Source organism: Geotrypetes seraphini, chromosome 7 (genome assembly GCF_902459505.1).
Source record: "Geotrypetes seraphini chromosome 7, aGeoSer1.1, whole genome shotgun sequence".
In the NCBI taxonomy this organism is placed as follows: Eukaryota; Metazoa; Chordata; class Amphibia; order Gymnophiona; family Dermophiidae; genus Geotrypetes; species Geotrypetes seraphini.
Window position 1 is genome coordinate 112,248,609 of NC_047090.1, and position 13,969 is coordinate 112,262,577.

Consider the following 13,969-nt stretch of genomic DNA (forward strand, 5'->3'; position numbering starts at 1 on the left):
CCTTCATCTCTGCTGATCACCCCCAAACAAATTGTGGTATTGAAAGCTCTTTGCTAGAGATGCCACACTACAGGATGGGGGAAAGGAGGGGGAGAGATGTTAGACGACTGGATTGGGGAAGGGGGGTAAGAAGAGAGAGATGTCAGACCAGGGAAAGGAAGGAGGAGGGAGGGATTCCAGACTAAGGCAGGGGGAGGAGACTTGAAAGACAGAGAGATGCCAGACCACGAAGGTGGGAGGAGGGAAAGGAAGGAGGGGAGAGAGATGCCAGACTGTGAGAGAGGATAAAGACCATAGGATGGGAAAGGGGGAAGACAGATGTCAGACCATAGGAGAGGGAGGAGATTGTACACAGGGATGGAGGGGAAGGGGAGAGAGAGGGAGGACATTGTGCATGGGAGGGGTGGTTAGGGAAGAGAGATGGAAGAAATGGTGTTTATGTATAGATAGGAATAGGGGAGAAGAAAGAGGAAGGAGATGGCACACATGTATGGTGGGGAAGTGCAGAGAGAGGGAAGAGATAGTGCACATGAAGAGATGGGAAGGGAAGATATGGAAAAGTAGATAGATTTGAGGAGGAAGCATGTCCGTAGGGTTACCATATGGCTCCAGAAAAAGGACAGATTGAGACATCCGTGTTTTACGTCTATTGAAAGCAATGGAAGTAAAACCTAGATATTTCAGTCTTTACTTCCATTGCTTTCAATGGAAGTAAAACCCAGATGTCTCGATCCGTCTTCTTTTTTTCTGGAGCCATATGGTAACCCTACATGTCTGGGCATCCGGATGGTTTTTCAAAACCTGGCACTTTATCCAGTTTTGAAAAGTTTCCAGCTCAGGACCACTTTGGGAGGGCATTGTATCACACCTGCACATGTGTGACAGAGCTCTGAGCAGAACAGGTTGAGGGGGTATGGCTAGGAAGGAACGGGGCTGGGTATAACTGGGTGGGCCTGGGGGTGGGGCCATGGGTCTGGATTTTACAATAGGCTCGGGGCAGAATGGGGAAAGGATACGTGAACTCTTATTTAAAAGAGGATATCTGGTAACCCTAAGTATAACTCCTAAAATTAGTCAAGAAACCTTTCCAGGTTCATTCTTGGAATTGGTTGTTTAGAGTCTTTTTTTTAAATATATATATATGTTGGGGTTTTGTGTATTTGGGTGGCCTGTTAGTAGGGACTTTGCTATCTTATGTTGATTTTATTTAACATTGTAAACTCCTTAGATTGCATTGTAAATTTGTGGTATATATCAAATTGAATAAATCTGTAATCTATATTACAGATTTATGAATTAAACTCTGCCATTTTTGCAGTTTTATTGCATGATTTAGTCTTTATTTTCTACATGTTAAATTAAATACAGAAGCCAAGAAAGAGCATCTCCTAATGAAAGAAACCTGAAGACATCATAAAGCTCTTGGTCTTCCAACTTTGCTTTTATGTTTGGACTGCATGGGGCACCGTACCTCGCCCAACGCTTTTTATCGGTTTGTGCGCAGAGAGTTACTTCCTGGTTTGGGGCTGCCGGGCTGGACCGCAGTGGTTTAGGTATGCGAGTTTGCCTTTTGCGTTGTTTACTACCTTGCCGAAGAGGTTGGATGGTGGGCCTGAGGGCTGATCACGTTTCCCGCTCTGGGCTGATTTGTTTCAGGGCTGCTGAGGCAAACGTACAGAGCTTAGCGCCTGCTTCTGTTTGATTGAGGTTTTTGTTTTCTTATTGATGGTTTTACAAGGCTTTTATTTCTGGTTCTTGCGCACTTGGGAAACAGGGAAGATGCTACGGTATATATGCTGAAAGAGGAAAGGGTTGGCTGTGGAAGAGTTTGAGTGAGATAGGGTAGCACGTTGAAGAAGAGCCTGCGGAGATGGGTGACTCCTTTGAGGACGGAAGGAGAGAAATACCCCCATACTACTACTAGTTATTGTGTACTAGTTAGTGTACTAGTTATTATTTCTACCTTGTAATCTGACAGATTTGGACGTGTGTACTGAAGATGTATACTGTAGCTTTTTAAGAAGCCAAATATATGAGAGCCAACCAGACCTATATTTTAACCATTAAGCCTAGGGGCCAGTGGCGTACCCAGCATATGTGACACCCTATATGAAAAATATGATTTTTAGTAACTCCGAATATCGCACAAGAGTGTACCTAGGAAAAGGCAGCATCTTAAATACTGCAGTGAGCACTAGAACACCAACACAAACATTGTAAAACTAAACAAGCCAGATCCTGCACAGTCAATTGATCCTGTACAGGCGATGCTATCAGAAAGCCATGCCCCTTTCATACACACAGACAGATATACCCTTGCCCAATATGGAATAATCACAAACTAAAAATAGAAATATGTAGACAAAAGTTAAACTGAACTACCAAGAAACCAGATTCTGCATACAATGCAACACCACAACAACAGTAATACATGTCCTCTAATACTGTGCAAAATATAAAGACAGTAGATGTAAATTTGAAAAAACTGATATATAACAATCACCACTTTACAAATTAACAAATAAAAATAAAACAAATGAGAAATAAGAAAATACAATTTTATTGGACTAATCCCCATAAGCTCGGTCCCCATCCCCCACAAACCACCTGATTCCATCCACACAAGCCTTGAATTGTTTTATATTGAACTTATTATATTAAAGTATAAAAAGAAACAATATTCTGTACAATTGTCAATTTATAAATCAGCGTTTTCTCCCCACTCTCTCTTCCCTATTTCCCTTCAGTGTCCTCGGCCCACTCTCTCTCCACTTTCCTTCAGCGCACGCACATAAAAACAAGGAAGTAATTTTATATCATTTTCATTCTATTCATTCATAGAAATTAAAGTCTAAATAATGCCAGTCACATAACAAAACATGATTTTACAAAAATAATTCCCTGCACAGTCAAGCCTGCAAGGATTACTAGATGTCTTTCAGCAGCTCCCCTCCCCCTTACCTTCGATGCCAAGTCAAAATGATCTACCAACAATAAAATTTTAAAAACACAAAGCACAGTGTACGCAGAGAAAATGTTAATTATCATTTACATTCCACAGGTTTTCAAAGAGATCAAGGCAGATGACTTTATGCAATGTCACCTCAGTAACAACTATACAAAAATAGACAAATATACCCCCTCCCTTTTTACTAAACCGCGATAGTGTTTTTTAGCCAGGGAGCTGCGCTGAATGCCCCATGCTGCTCTCGACGCTCATAGGCTCCCTGCGCTAAAAAACGCTATTGTGGTTTAGTAAAAGGGGGCCATAGTGCAAAATATAGACAGCATATATAAATTCTCAAAATGGACACATTTTGGTCACGAAATTGAAAATAAAATCATTTTTCCTACCTTTGGTAATTTCATCAGTCTCTGGTTGCACTTTATTCTTCTGACTGTGCATCAAATATTTCTTCCCTTCTTTCAGCCTCCTGTATGCTTCCTCTCCTCCAGACCTCATTCCCTCCCCCAACTTTTTCTTTGTTTCATCCTGCCCCCCTTCTTTCTTTCTCTCTCCATGCCCATTTTCGTTCTGTATGTTTGTCTCTCTCTCTGTGCCCCATTTCTTTCTTTCTTTCACTCTGCCCCTTCTTTCTTTCTCTCTCCATGCTCCCTTTCTTTCTCTATGTCTGTGTCTCCGTGCCCCATTTCTTTCTTTCATCCTGCCCCTTCTTTCTTTCTCTCTCTCTCCCCATGCCCCCTTTCTTTCTCTGTTTGTCTTTCTCTCTCTCTCTCTCCGTGCCCCATTTCTTTCTTTCTTTCACCCTGCCCCCTTCTTTCTTTCTCTATGTCTGTCTCTCTCCCCATGCCCCATTTTTTTTTTCTTTCTTTCTTTGTTTCACCCTGCCCCCTTTCTTTCTTTCTGGCTCCCTGCCCTCCCCCATGCCACCGCCATTGAGAAACATGCTGCTGCCACTGCCGCCGGGGAAAGGCTGCCACTGCCTCCATCGGGAACAGGCCGGTACCGAGTTCACCCTGCTTCTCTTCCCTGGCGGGCCGACCAACTTTCCCTGCCTGACATCAATTCTAATGTTGGAGAGGACGTTCCGGGCCAGCCAGGCAGCGATTGGCTGGCCCAGAACATCCTCTCCGACATCAGAATTGATGTTGGGTGGCGAGAGTTGGTCAGCCCGTGGGGAAGAGAAGCAAGGAGGGAGAACTTGGCGCCGGCCTGTTCCCGATGGCGGCAGTGGCAGCCTTTCCCTGGTGGCAGCCTATTTCCCAGTGGGTGGCCAGCTGTGCACCCCCTTGGGGCGTGCACCCGGAGCGGTCCGCTCCCCCTTGGTACCCCACTGCCTAGGGCACCAAGGGAAGTGGAGCAACTGAATTTTTCCCCCCCCATAGCTATTGTGCCCTTAATTCCGGCACTGCCGTCTGCCACCCTCATTATCGAACATGAATTTCAATGTTTTTCTAATAATTATAAATACAAACGATGTTTTGTTTCATACAGCAATGCAATTTTTAGCATGTATTGAGTCTTAATGTCTTGTCAGTTAAGCAATGGAAAGGTCTATTGTTGGGCTGTGCTTAGTGCATCAGCTGGCCTTGAAATGGCCCTAAGTGTAGCTGGAGGTGTTTCTTTGAAGTTTATAGTTTATTTAAAATTTGTTATACTGCTTATCGTACTTCTAAGTGATGTACAGAATATAAAATAGTTTAAAAAAAAAAAGAATTACAAACTAATAATGCAAAACTATAAGGTTGTGTAGGGTCACAGGCATCTGTACCAGTGTGCCAACATATCTGGGGAAGATAGCTTGGACCTTGAATTGCCTTTGTTCACTGCCAATATTTTAACTTAAAAGCAGCATACATTTTGTGTGATTTCATTTAAATTTTTTTCTGCATTCTCTATGCTGTCTGTTAGAGCAGTGGTTCTCAATTTACTAGGCTTCTTATCTGTCCTTAGTATGAGCACAGGAAACAGGTTACAAAATATTTATTGCCTCTGCTGTATACATTTTATGGTGAATTTCTATATACCTGACTGTCTTTGTGTTTCTAGAGGACTGGGCTGAGAAGTCTTCAGGAGACTGTTTTGCAGTTTCATGAATAGCTTCAAAATTGTTGCAGTAGTGACACTGTCAAAAATCTTACAGTAATACTTAACATTTGGTAGGTTTAGTACCACAATTTTTTATTTAATTATATTGGAAAGAACATTTTGCCCATTAAGTGTTCCTGTTGGGACAAAATCTGCAGATATATGTGTGTGTGTATATATATATATATATATATATATATATATATATATATATATTTAGCTTCAGACTTTCCACCAGTTTTCAAACTTAACATACAAGTTTCTGTTAGCTATGAAACTTGTGATTAATCACCATAGAGATTCAATTTTGCTATATCTGTAGGTGTGTTTAAATGAAAAAGTAGGGGGGTGATTTGAACTTGCAACCCATATATATTTTCCTCCGTCAACCTAAATACACTCTTGGGGACGTCGCCTCTCAATAACTCTAAGTCTGTACATTGTGGAAGAACAGAGAGCCAATTGATAAAAAATAAAATGTGAATGATGCCTGTCCTTGAAGGGGTCGATAGGAAAGGGAGAACAAGGAGCTTGGGTGATAGGCTCAGGAGTAATCTAAGGATTAGGAGTAATCTAAGGAAATGATTTTTCACAGAAAGGGTAGTAGATGTGAGGAATAGTCTCCTGATAGAGTTGGTGGAGATGAAGACTGTATCTAAATTTAAGATAGCATGGGACAAGCATGTGGGATCTCTTAAGCAGAGGAGGAGATAGTGGATGCTGTAGATCAGTGGTCTAAAACTCAAACCCTTTGCAGGGCCCCATTTTGGATGTGTAGGTACTTGGAAGGGGCACAGAAAAAATAGTTAATGTCTTATTAAAGAAATGATAATTTTGCATGAGGTAAAACTCTTTAAAGCAGGGGTGTCCAACCTTTTGGCCTCCCTGGGCTGCATTGGCTGAAAAAATTGTTTCTGGGGCTGCACAAATGCACAAACACTGCAGTAAGACAGAGGAGGGAGCCGGCAAGACGGTAAACACCCAGGGGCAGCAGAGGAAAACACTGCATCGCCCTCGGGCCGCAGGTTGGATACCCCTGCTTTAGAGTTTATAAATCTTTCCTTTTGGCTGTCTTAATAATAATATTGTCATTTATAGCTAAAGAGACATATGATCAAGAAACTGTTTTATTTTACTTTTGTGATTATGATAAACATACCGAGAGCCTCAAAATAGTACCTGGCGGGCCGCATGTGGTCCCTGGGCCACGAGTTTGAGACCACTGCTGTAGATGGACAGACTGGATGGGCCATTTGGCCTTTTATCTGCTGTCATGTTTCTATGTTTCTATTAGGTATGATGCATAACAGAGTTAGAAAAGGGTAAGAACCAGGTTCAGGGGAAACTAGAACAGGAAGAGTCTGGTGTCTTTAGGCCACTCCTTATACTATCAATACTACATTAGCTTGAATCCTAGTAGGCTTTCTCAAAGAATTAAGTTTTAAGGCCCGACTTAAACTTATTGTAATTTGACTCAAATCTTAGGTCACACCTGTAAATTATTCCAAATAATCAGTACCAGTAAAGCCAAATGCAGTGTAAACTCAAACTGAACTGCTGCAAAAAATTTTAAAAGATTTTCCTACATAGTAGGAAGTGAGTGGCATGAGTTATATGAAACCAACTGTTGAAATACAGCTAGCAGAGTGAAAAACCCAAAAATACACTGCAACACCTTAAAGAATAGTAGCAGTAGAACCAGCAGTAATGCCAGCAAATATTTAAGATATTGCTCACATCAAGTCATTGGCATTAAAAAAATCTCCACCTTCACAGTTCAGTCCATCTTGCAATGTATAAGGGCAACTCACAAACCACAGCATACAAACACAGTGAGGCAAAATTTATGTGGACGGCTCCACCGATAATCTTCACAGCAGTCCACAAACGCTGCACTCTGACTTCCTTTAATCAGCCAGAAGCAAATCCACAAAGAAGAACCTGACAAGAATTCTTATTTCGCCAGGCACCCCAGCTTTTTCAGGGGAATAATAACATCTCCTGTGCTCGGTGTGTCCGGCGAAACAGGAATGGAGTTGCAAAACTCATGTTTGGGGTCACAACCTGGGCAGGTGCTCCATAGGTTGTCATTGTCCTGTACCATCCTGGGGTTGTGCACTTTCTGTGGGCATGCAAATTGGGGTTGTGCCACAGCAAGGCTAAGTGCTGACAAGCTTAGAAAGCAAGTGCTTTGACATTTTTGCAGACTTTGGCCATATTTGTGCTAAAAAGACACACAAAAGAGAAAACAGGATTTTACAATATGATAAACTTGGTGATCAAAGGATAGTTTATTATCCAAGAGAACACCAAGAATAAGAAAAGTGTAATGTATCTTAGCATCTAGCAGGATGGGAAACAAATTTGGAGCATTAACATTATTGGTAAACTAAAGACTTAGATCTAGTTTTATTGTGAGTAATCACCACTTAGTGACAGCATCAGTATAACAGTTCAGCGGAGAAAGATCAATTGCCATCAAATCCATGTGATGTAACAACCAGATATCATAAGCATAGTAGTACTCGGTGGTTCTGTGCTACAGGAGCCAATGGGCTAAAGAAAATATTAAAAGGATGCCAGGATTGGACCTTGAAGAACTCCCCAAGGGATGGTAAGGGAAAATAACTTACTACTATCTCTTTAATGAAAAAGTAGGGGGGTGATTTGAACTTGCAACCCATATATATTTTCCTCCGTCAACCTAAATACACTCTTGGGGACGTCGCCTCTCAATAACTCTAAGTCTGTACATTGTGGAAGAACAGAGAGCCAATTGATAAAAAATAAAATGCGAATGATGCCTGTCCTTGAAGGGGTCGATTAACAGTCTGGTTAACAGCTGATTGTGAGCATCATGTTCAAAAACAGCTGATAAGTCTAGTGAATTCAAAACTAAGTACTTTCTGGCATCTAGGTCAATATTATATCATTAAGGATGGAACAGAACACCCGTCTTAATGCTGTGTCCTTGATGAAACCTGTGCTGTCGTGGCTGTAGGGCATTTGGTTTGGACACACAATTGAGCAACTGAGAGAAAATAACCCATTCAATTGCAGTAAAACCTTGGATTGCAAGTAACTTGGTTTGCAAGTGTTTTGCAAGACAAGCAAAACATTTTATTAAATTTTAACTTGATATATAAGCAAGGTCTTGCAATACGGGTACTTACAGAATACACACATCACAACTAAGCCAATGGTTCTTCTCTCTCTGACGCTGCAAGAGTGTCGTGACTGTTCTAAACAAGCAAAGTCTTGCAATACAAGTACATACAGTATACACGAGTTGCATCATCACAACTGAGCCGATGGTTCTTCTCTTTCTGACGCTGCGGGAGTGTAGTGACTATTCTAAATGAGTGAGGTCTTGCAATACAAGTACGTATGTATTAAAGTTTTTGGGTTGTGGAACGAATTGTTTGAGTTTCCATTACTTCTTATTGGGAAATTCGCTTTGATATACGAGTGCTTTGGATTACAAGCATGCTTCCGGAACGAAGTATGCTTGCAAACCAAGGTTTTACTGTACTTTAGAAGGGAAAAGTAAATTAGAAGAATGGAAATTGGTGGATTGATTCTGGAATGATTTTTGTCATTGTTAGATCAGCAAGGTCTCTCATCTCTTGGAGGAAGGTGTGGTTAGTAATGACAGGAACAGCCTTTAAGTGTAGGAGTATTGTTGAGAAATTAGAAATGGAACAGTAATTAAAGAGGAAGCTGTTAAGGAATACATTGTAAACAGAGGTCTACACTTACGCAGACGACATCTTTGTCCTCTTCGAGACCGACCGGAACCTCACCAACCTCTCGGCGAACATGTATATTGAACCTTCAATCCTGGGCCCACACTGTGCAGATGAAACTGAACGAATCTAAAACAAAACTTCTCTGGCTTGGCCCAAAATTGGACCAACTGCCCACCTCCATCCCACTGTCCTCTGGCCCCACTCTGCATCTTGAATATTCTAGTAAAGTTCTGGGAGTCATCATTGACTCTAACTTTCCTTCAACAATCACCTCAACTCCCTAGTAAAAAAATGTTTCTTCAGCCTTCACATGCTGAGAAAAGTGAGATCCTGTTTCCATCAAAAACACTTTGCCGTCCTTGTCCAATCCACCATCCTTTCCAGACTAGATTACTGCAACTCTATCTACCTTAGCCTAACAAAGAAAAACCTTCAAAGACTCCAGCAGATTCAGAATACCGCTGCTAAGTTTATCTTCGCAAAAAGCAAATTCAACCACATCTCACCGTTTTTGTCCAAGCTCCACTGGCTTCCGATAATCTCCAGAATCCACTTCAAATGTGCCTGCCTCACTTTCAAGATCCTACACGGTATCCTCCCTCCTTTCATTCCTCTTTCTTGGAACTCCTCTAACCCCAATTCTACCAGATCCACCTAAAAACTGAAACGTTCCTTTCCCTCTCTAAAAGGCGTTTCCCTTGTAGGAAAACTAGGTTCTTCCCTCCCTTTCAGAATCACTCAGCTCTGGAACAACCTTACCTCCCCTCTTAGGAATTTGAGCTCCCTCCAACTCTTCCGTAAACATCTGAAAACCTGGTTATTCTCAAAAATGTAACTCCTCCTCCCTCTCTGGTTATTCTAATCCTCTAAAATTTCTCTTCATTTTGCCTCTTCCCTCCACTGGAGTTCCTTTCTACCCTAACTCTTGTTAACCGTGTCGAGCTTTACGAATGTAGAGATGATGCGGTATACAAACCTAAGGTTTAGATTAGATTAGGTCATTTTTGACTTTTTGAAGGAACCTGGAGAAATAAGTGCATTTGTTATTGCACATGCAGCAGCAGACACAAAAGAAAAAAAAGTTAAATTAACACAGATCTGAAGCTTGCAAGCAGCAGTACCATTCATGTAGGGTTCCACACTAGTTACTGTTCAATTTGTACATTGTTTATTTACATTTGTAATTCAATCGTCTTTAAAAAAAATCTATCCTTCGTTGGATCCAAAAATGGCTGAGCATCATACTGACTGCAAACCTCTAAGGAATTTCCTTAGGAAATATAAATATTAATGTAATAGGTTTGTAGGCGTTTGGGATGGAATCCTAGAAATTTGCACAGGTAATGGGTGGTATCATTGAAATTTGTAGCAATGAACAGAATTAGGGTTGAATGGCTGAGGAAGGCAGCTTTTTGATGGGCTTATTAGACAAATGTTCAGAAGGAGAAGAGGAGAATGAAATCATTGTTTTAAGATGGAAAGTAAGGTGATGAAAGTGAGAAAAAAAGTAAATTACTTATTTGTAATAAAAACTTCATTGTAATGTTTAGGAAGTCCTCCTTTTGACTTGAGCAGAGATGCAATAAAAGGAACCAGATTATTTAATTTAGATTTTTGAACCTCTAAACTGTTGACTCTGCTTTCTTCCAGTATAACATATAGATCTCTTGACCTTTAATTTTATTGCTTAAGGAAAATGCTCTTATCTTTTATTTTACTGATATCTGCTTGTCATACTCTACTTTCTCATCTGTGGTTTTTGTTACAGGCCCTACATTGTTTTTGGAACATTCTTCTGAACTGCTTGCATCTTCTCAATGTCCATGTAAAGGTAAGGCCTCCAGAACTGAACACAGAGGAGACAAATGTTATAACCAAAGGATAAGGTGGGAAGTGAGTGGTGTGTAATAGCAGTTATGTTGCAAATACATAGGATTCTTTACTGAAGCTGTTATCTTCCTATAGTCGTGAACTTTGCAGAAACGTGTCACTCGTATATTTCAATTCCTCCCCTTCACCATGGAGAATATCTCCCTCTTCAGTTTTTCGAGAACCGAGAAGGTGTGTTCTCATCTGCTTTGCTTTTTAAATTATTTGGGGGTATTTTAAGCCATTGGTTCATTTTTTCTACATGTCTTCAGTACTTGGAGGTCCCCTTCTTGGGCTTACTCCACGGGGAAAGGACGCAGACCTGTAAGGGTGGGCTGCTGCTCACAGGCCAGTCTCTTGGAGTACCTGTGGAGCCAGCCTGCTTTGTAGTCCATTCCCCTGGGAGCTTGTTCTCCTGATGATTTATCAGAGGCTTGAGTGCAGGCTGTGGGGCCCTTGTGTAAAACCCGGCTGCGGATTATCTTCCCCCAATGCGCTGCATGGAATTTCAGGGTTCGTAGTTCTCGATCAGAGTCCTTCTGACCGGCAGCCCAAATATTTCCAGTGGTGGATTTGTTTCCTGCAGTTCTGAGGCAGAAATCCTTTCCCTGTAGGCAGGCTGCTGCATGCTGAGAGAGTGAGTACTCCCATTAATCCCTTTGGGGAAAATAAGGGAAGGGGTTGAAAAAGGTAAAGCCAAGGGTTTCAGGGGTCAGAATTAAATTCCCCCCTCCTCCAAAATACCATCTTTCAACATTTTTTTGTTTTTCTGGAAAGCTGCTGTAGGCCATTTTTGATGCGATTTTACTGACAGTGACCATCTTGGATTTTTATTGATCTTTTTTTTTAAAGCTTTTTTTCTGCCTTGTTTTGCCCAAGGATCATTTGTAATGGATTCACCAGGCCAATCTGTCCCTGTTTCATGCCTTTTTTTGTGCAGCTTTGTTGGCAGATGAGTAATCATGTTCCATGTGCTAGAAGAGGTGGGAGCTTTGGGCTCAGTTTTCTTAGAGTCTTCCAGGGTGGGAGAACCCCAGTAAGCCCGTCTTTCAAGGAAGAGATCCTATTCATATGCTGCATGTAATGAGGGTGCCAAATGCAAGTGTGTGGAGGCGGCAGAGGTCCAATTACCCCAGTTAGGAGTCTTTTGGGTCTCTTGTCCAGGGGTTTTCAGGTTTTGTCAGCCTTTTGTGGAAAGCTTGTTTGATGGGCCCAGGGAGTGCTGCACTGCCTTTGTGTGCACCAGCTCCGTTACAAGGAGAGTTCCATCCTAAGCAGGCTTCCTTGCCTCAGAGCAAGTTAATTCCAAGTGTCATTGACCATTTGGAGCAGGACTGGGAGGACTGGAAGTCCCTATTCATCCTAGCCTTTATTTTCTCAAGGATCCGCTGTGTCCTTGGAATATTTGGGGTCTCTGTCTGGGGTTGGAGGTCAGGAGGCTGTTGCTGCTATTGATCAGGGTGATGATCCCTCAGTGCGCCATCTTTTCAAGACTGCAACTGTTTCCCTCAACAGTCTTCCATATCCCAGTGTTCCATTATGAACAGCACAAACACTGATTACCTTCTTTTTCGGCATATCTGGAAATCACCTAGTTAGTCATGAGTCTCCAGAGGGTTCCCTGAAGGTGGCAAGAGCTATGTCCAGACTTTATCCTATGGCTCCATAATTGCAACAGCTGTTTTTGCAGCCAAAGGTGGATTCCATGGTAACTTGTGACTAAGCATACCTCCCTTCCTAGCGAGGGAGAGGTGATGCTGAAGAGTGCATAGGATTGCAAGGTGGACATGGTCCTTAAAAGACAGTTTGAAGCACTAGCTTTGGATAGCAAAGTGGCAGTGACTGCCTTCTTCAAGGCATAGTCCTTTGGAGCTGAAGGATGTCTGTCCCCATTTGATTATGAAAGGAGTGGATTATGTGGCCAAAGTTCTTTATCAGCTTACGCTGTTCCTGCCTGCCAGATGCTCTGGATTAAGCAGTGGGCAGGCGATTCAGCCTCCAAAGCTACTCTAAACAGATTACCCTTTTAAGGGGCAGATTGTACAAGCCTTTGCTAAAAACAATCTTTTGGCCAGTGTAACAGTTTTTCACATCAAGAGATTTGTTTGCCTGTTTTTTTACCCTGTGGGTTTAACCCAGTTGTGTCCAACCTTTTGGCTTCCCTGGGCCGCATTGGCCGATAAAAATGTTTCTGGGGCCACACAAATGCGCAAACACTGCAGCAAGATAGAGGAGGGAGCTGGCAAGACAGTAAACACCCGGGGGCAGCAGAGGAAAACACTGCATCACCCTCAACCAGGGCCACACAAAATACTTCACAGGGCCGCAGGTTTCTTCGTTAATCGTCAGTGTCTCCCTTCCTAATGTACTTCCCTTGAATTATTGAATTTAACAATGAATGTAACCATTAAATAACTTCCCTTTTGTTTTATTATTATACGTAGAAATATCTCATCTAAATGTATTGATATCTGTTTAAATAAGTTTACTTTTCTTACCCAAATTATTGTATGTCTAAATGATACGTTACCTAAATTTTTGAACAATTTGTACAACGCCTAGAATTTTGAATAGGCGATAAATCAAACTATTTAATAAACTTGGAAACTTGGACACCCCTGGTTTAACCAAACAGGACAGGATTTTGCAGAGGCTAGATAAGCAATGAATCCTTCTTCACTAACTGGAGGGGACCTATGATTCCTGTCTCTCTGACCATCTTTTTGTGCTATCCAGCCAATCAAGACAAGGCAGGCCAGCCTCTAAGGATTCGATCACCAGATAGATTTGCATGGCTATTTCTTCCTGTGGAAAACTGTCACTTATCTCTATATTATAACACATTCATCTAGAAATGTTGCTGCTTCTTGGGCAGAGTCCCGGGCTGTTCCTTCCACCGATGAAATCTGTAGAGCAGCTACTTGCTCTACTCTCCTTACCTTTACAAGGTTTTACAAGGTGCTTTTGGGTTCTTGGTACTGTGGGTAGGCTCATCTGTCCCTCTCTAGACATCTAGCACTTCAGTACAGAATCCTATGTTTTCTAAAAACAGAAAGAATTCTGTGGTAAGAACCTAATCTTCCATTGAAGGTTTTAAGTATTATTCAAAGTGAAGGATGCTTAGAATTTGTGATGAGTTCCTGAAAACAGTTTGTATTGAATAAAGTATAATTTGCAGATGATGTCCTGGATGCTAAGGGAAGATATATTGATCCATTGGTTTCAGAGTGGTTTAGCAGATCAAGGACTTGGTGCATCATCATGTTTGAGGTTTGGTATCAAGCTTGTCCTGACTGGAAAG

At 41.7% G+C, this 13,969-nt stretch overlaps 1 protein-coding gene across 6 annotated transcripts in view; it reads left to right on the forward strand.

The window, feature by feature from the left end:
* The first annotated feature begins 969 nt into the window (after positions 1-969).
* PSEN1 (presenilin 1) overlaps positions 970-13,969 on the forward strand; it is a 99,554-nt gene continuing 86,554 nt past the window's right edge. For 2 of the 6 annotated variants that reach the window (XM_033953110.1, XM_033953105.1), the window contains exons 1-2: positions 5,012-5,121; positions 10,568-10,630. The gene's annotated coding sequence lies outside the window, so the exon portion shown is untranslated. Of the gene's footprint in view, positions 1,046-1,411; positions 1,554-1,582; positions 1,788-5,011; positions 5,122-10,567; positions 10,631-13,969 lie in introns of those variants that run through there. The other 4 variants (XM_033953104.1, XM_033953109.1, XM_033953106.1 and 1 more) reach the window with 4 other exon arrangements.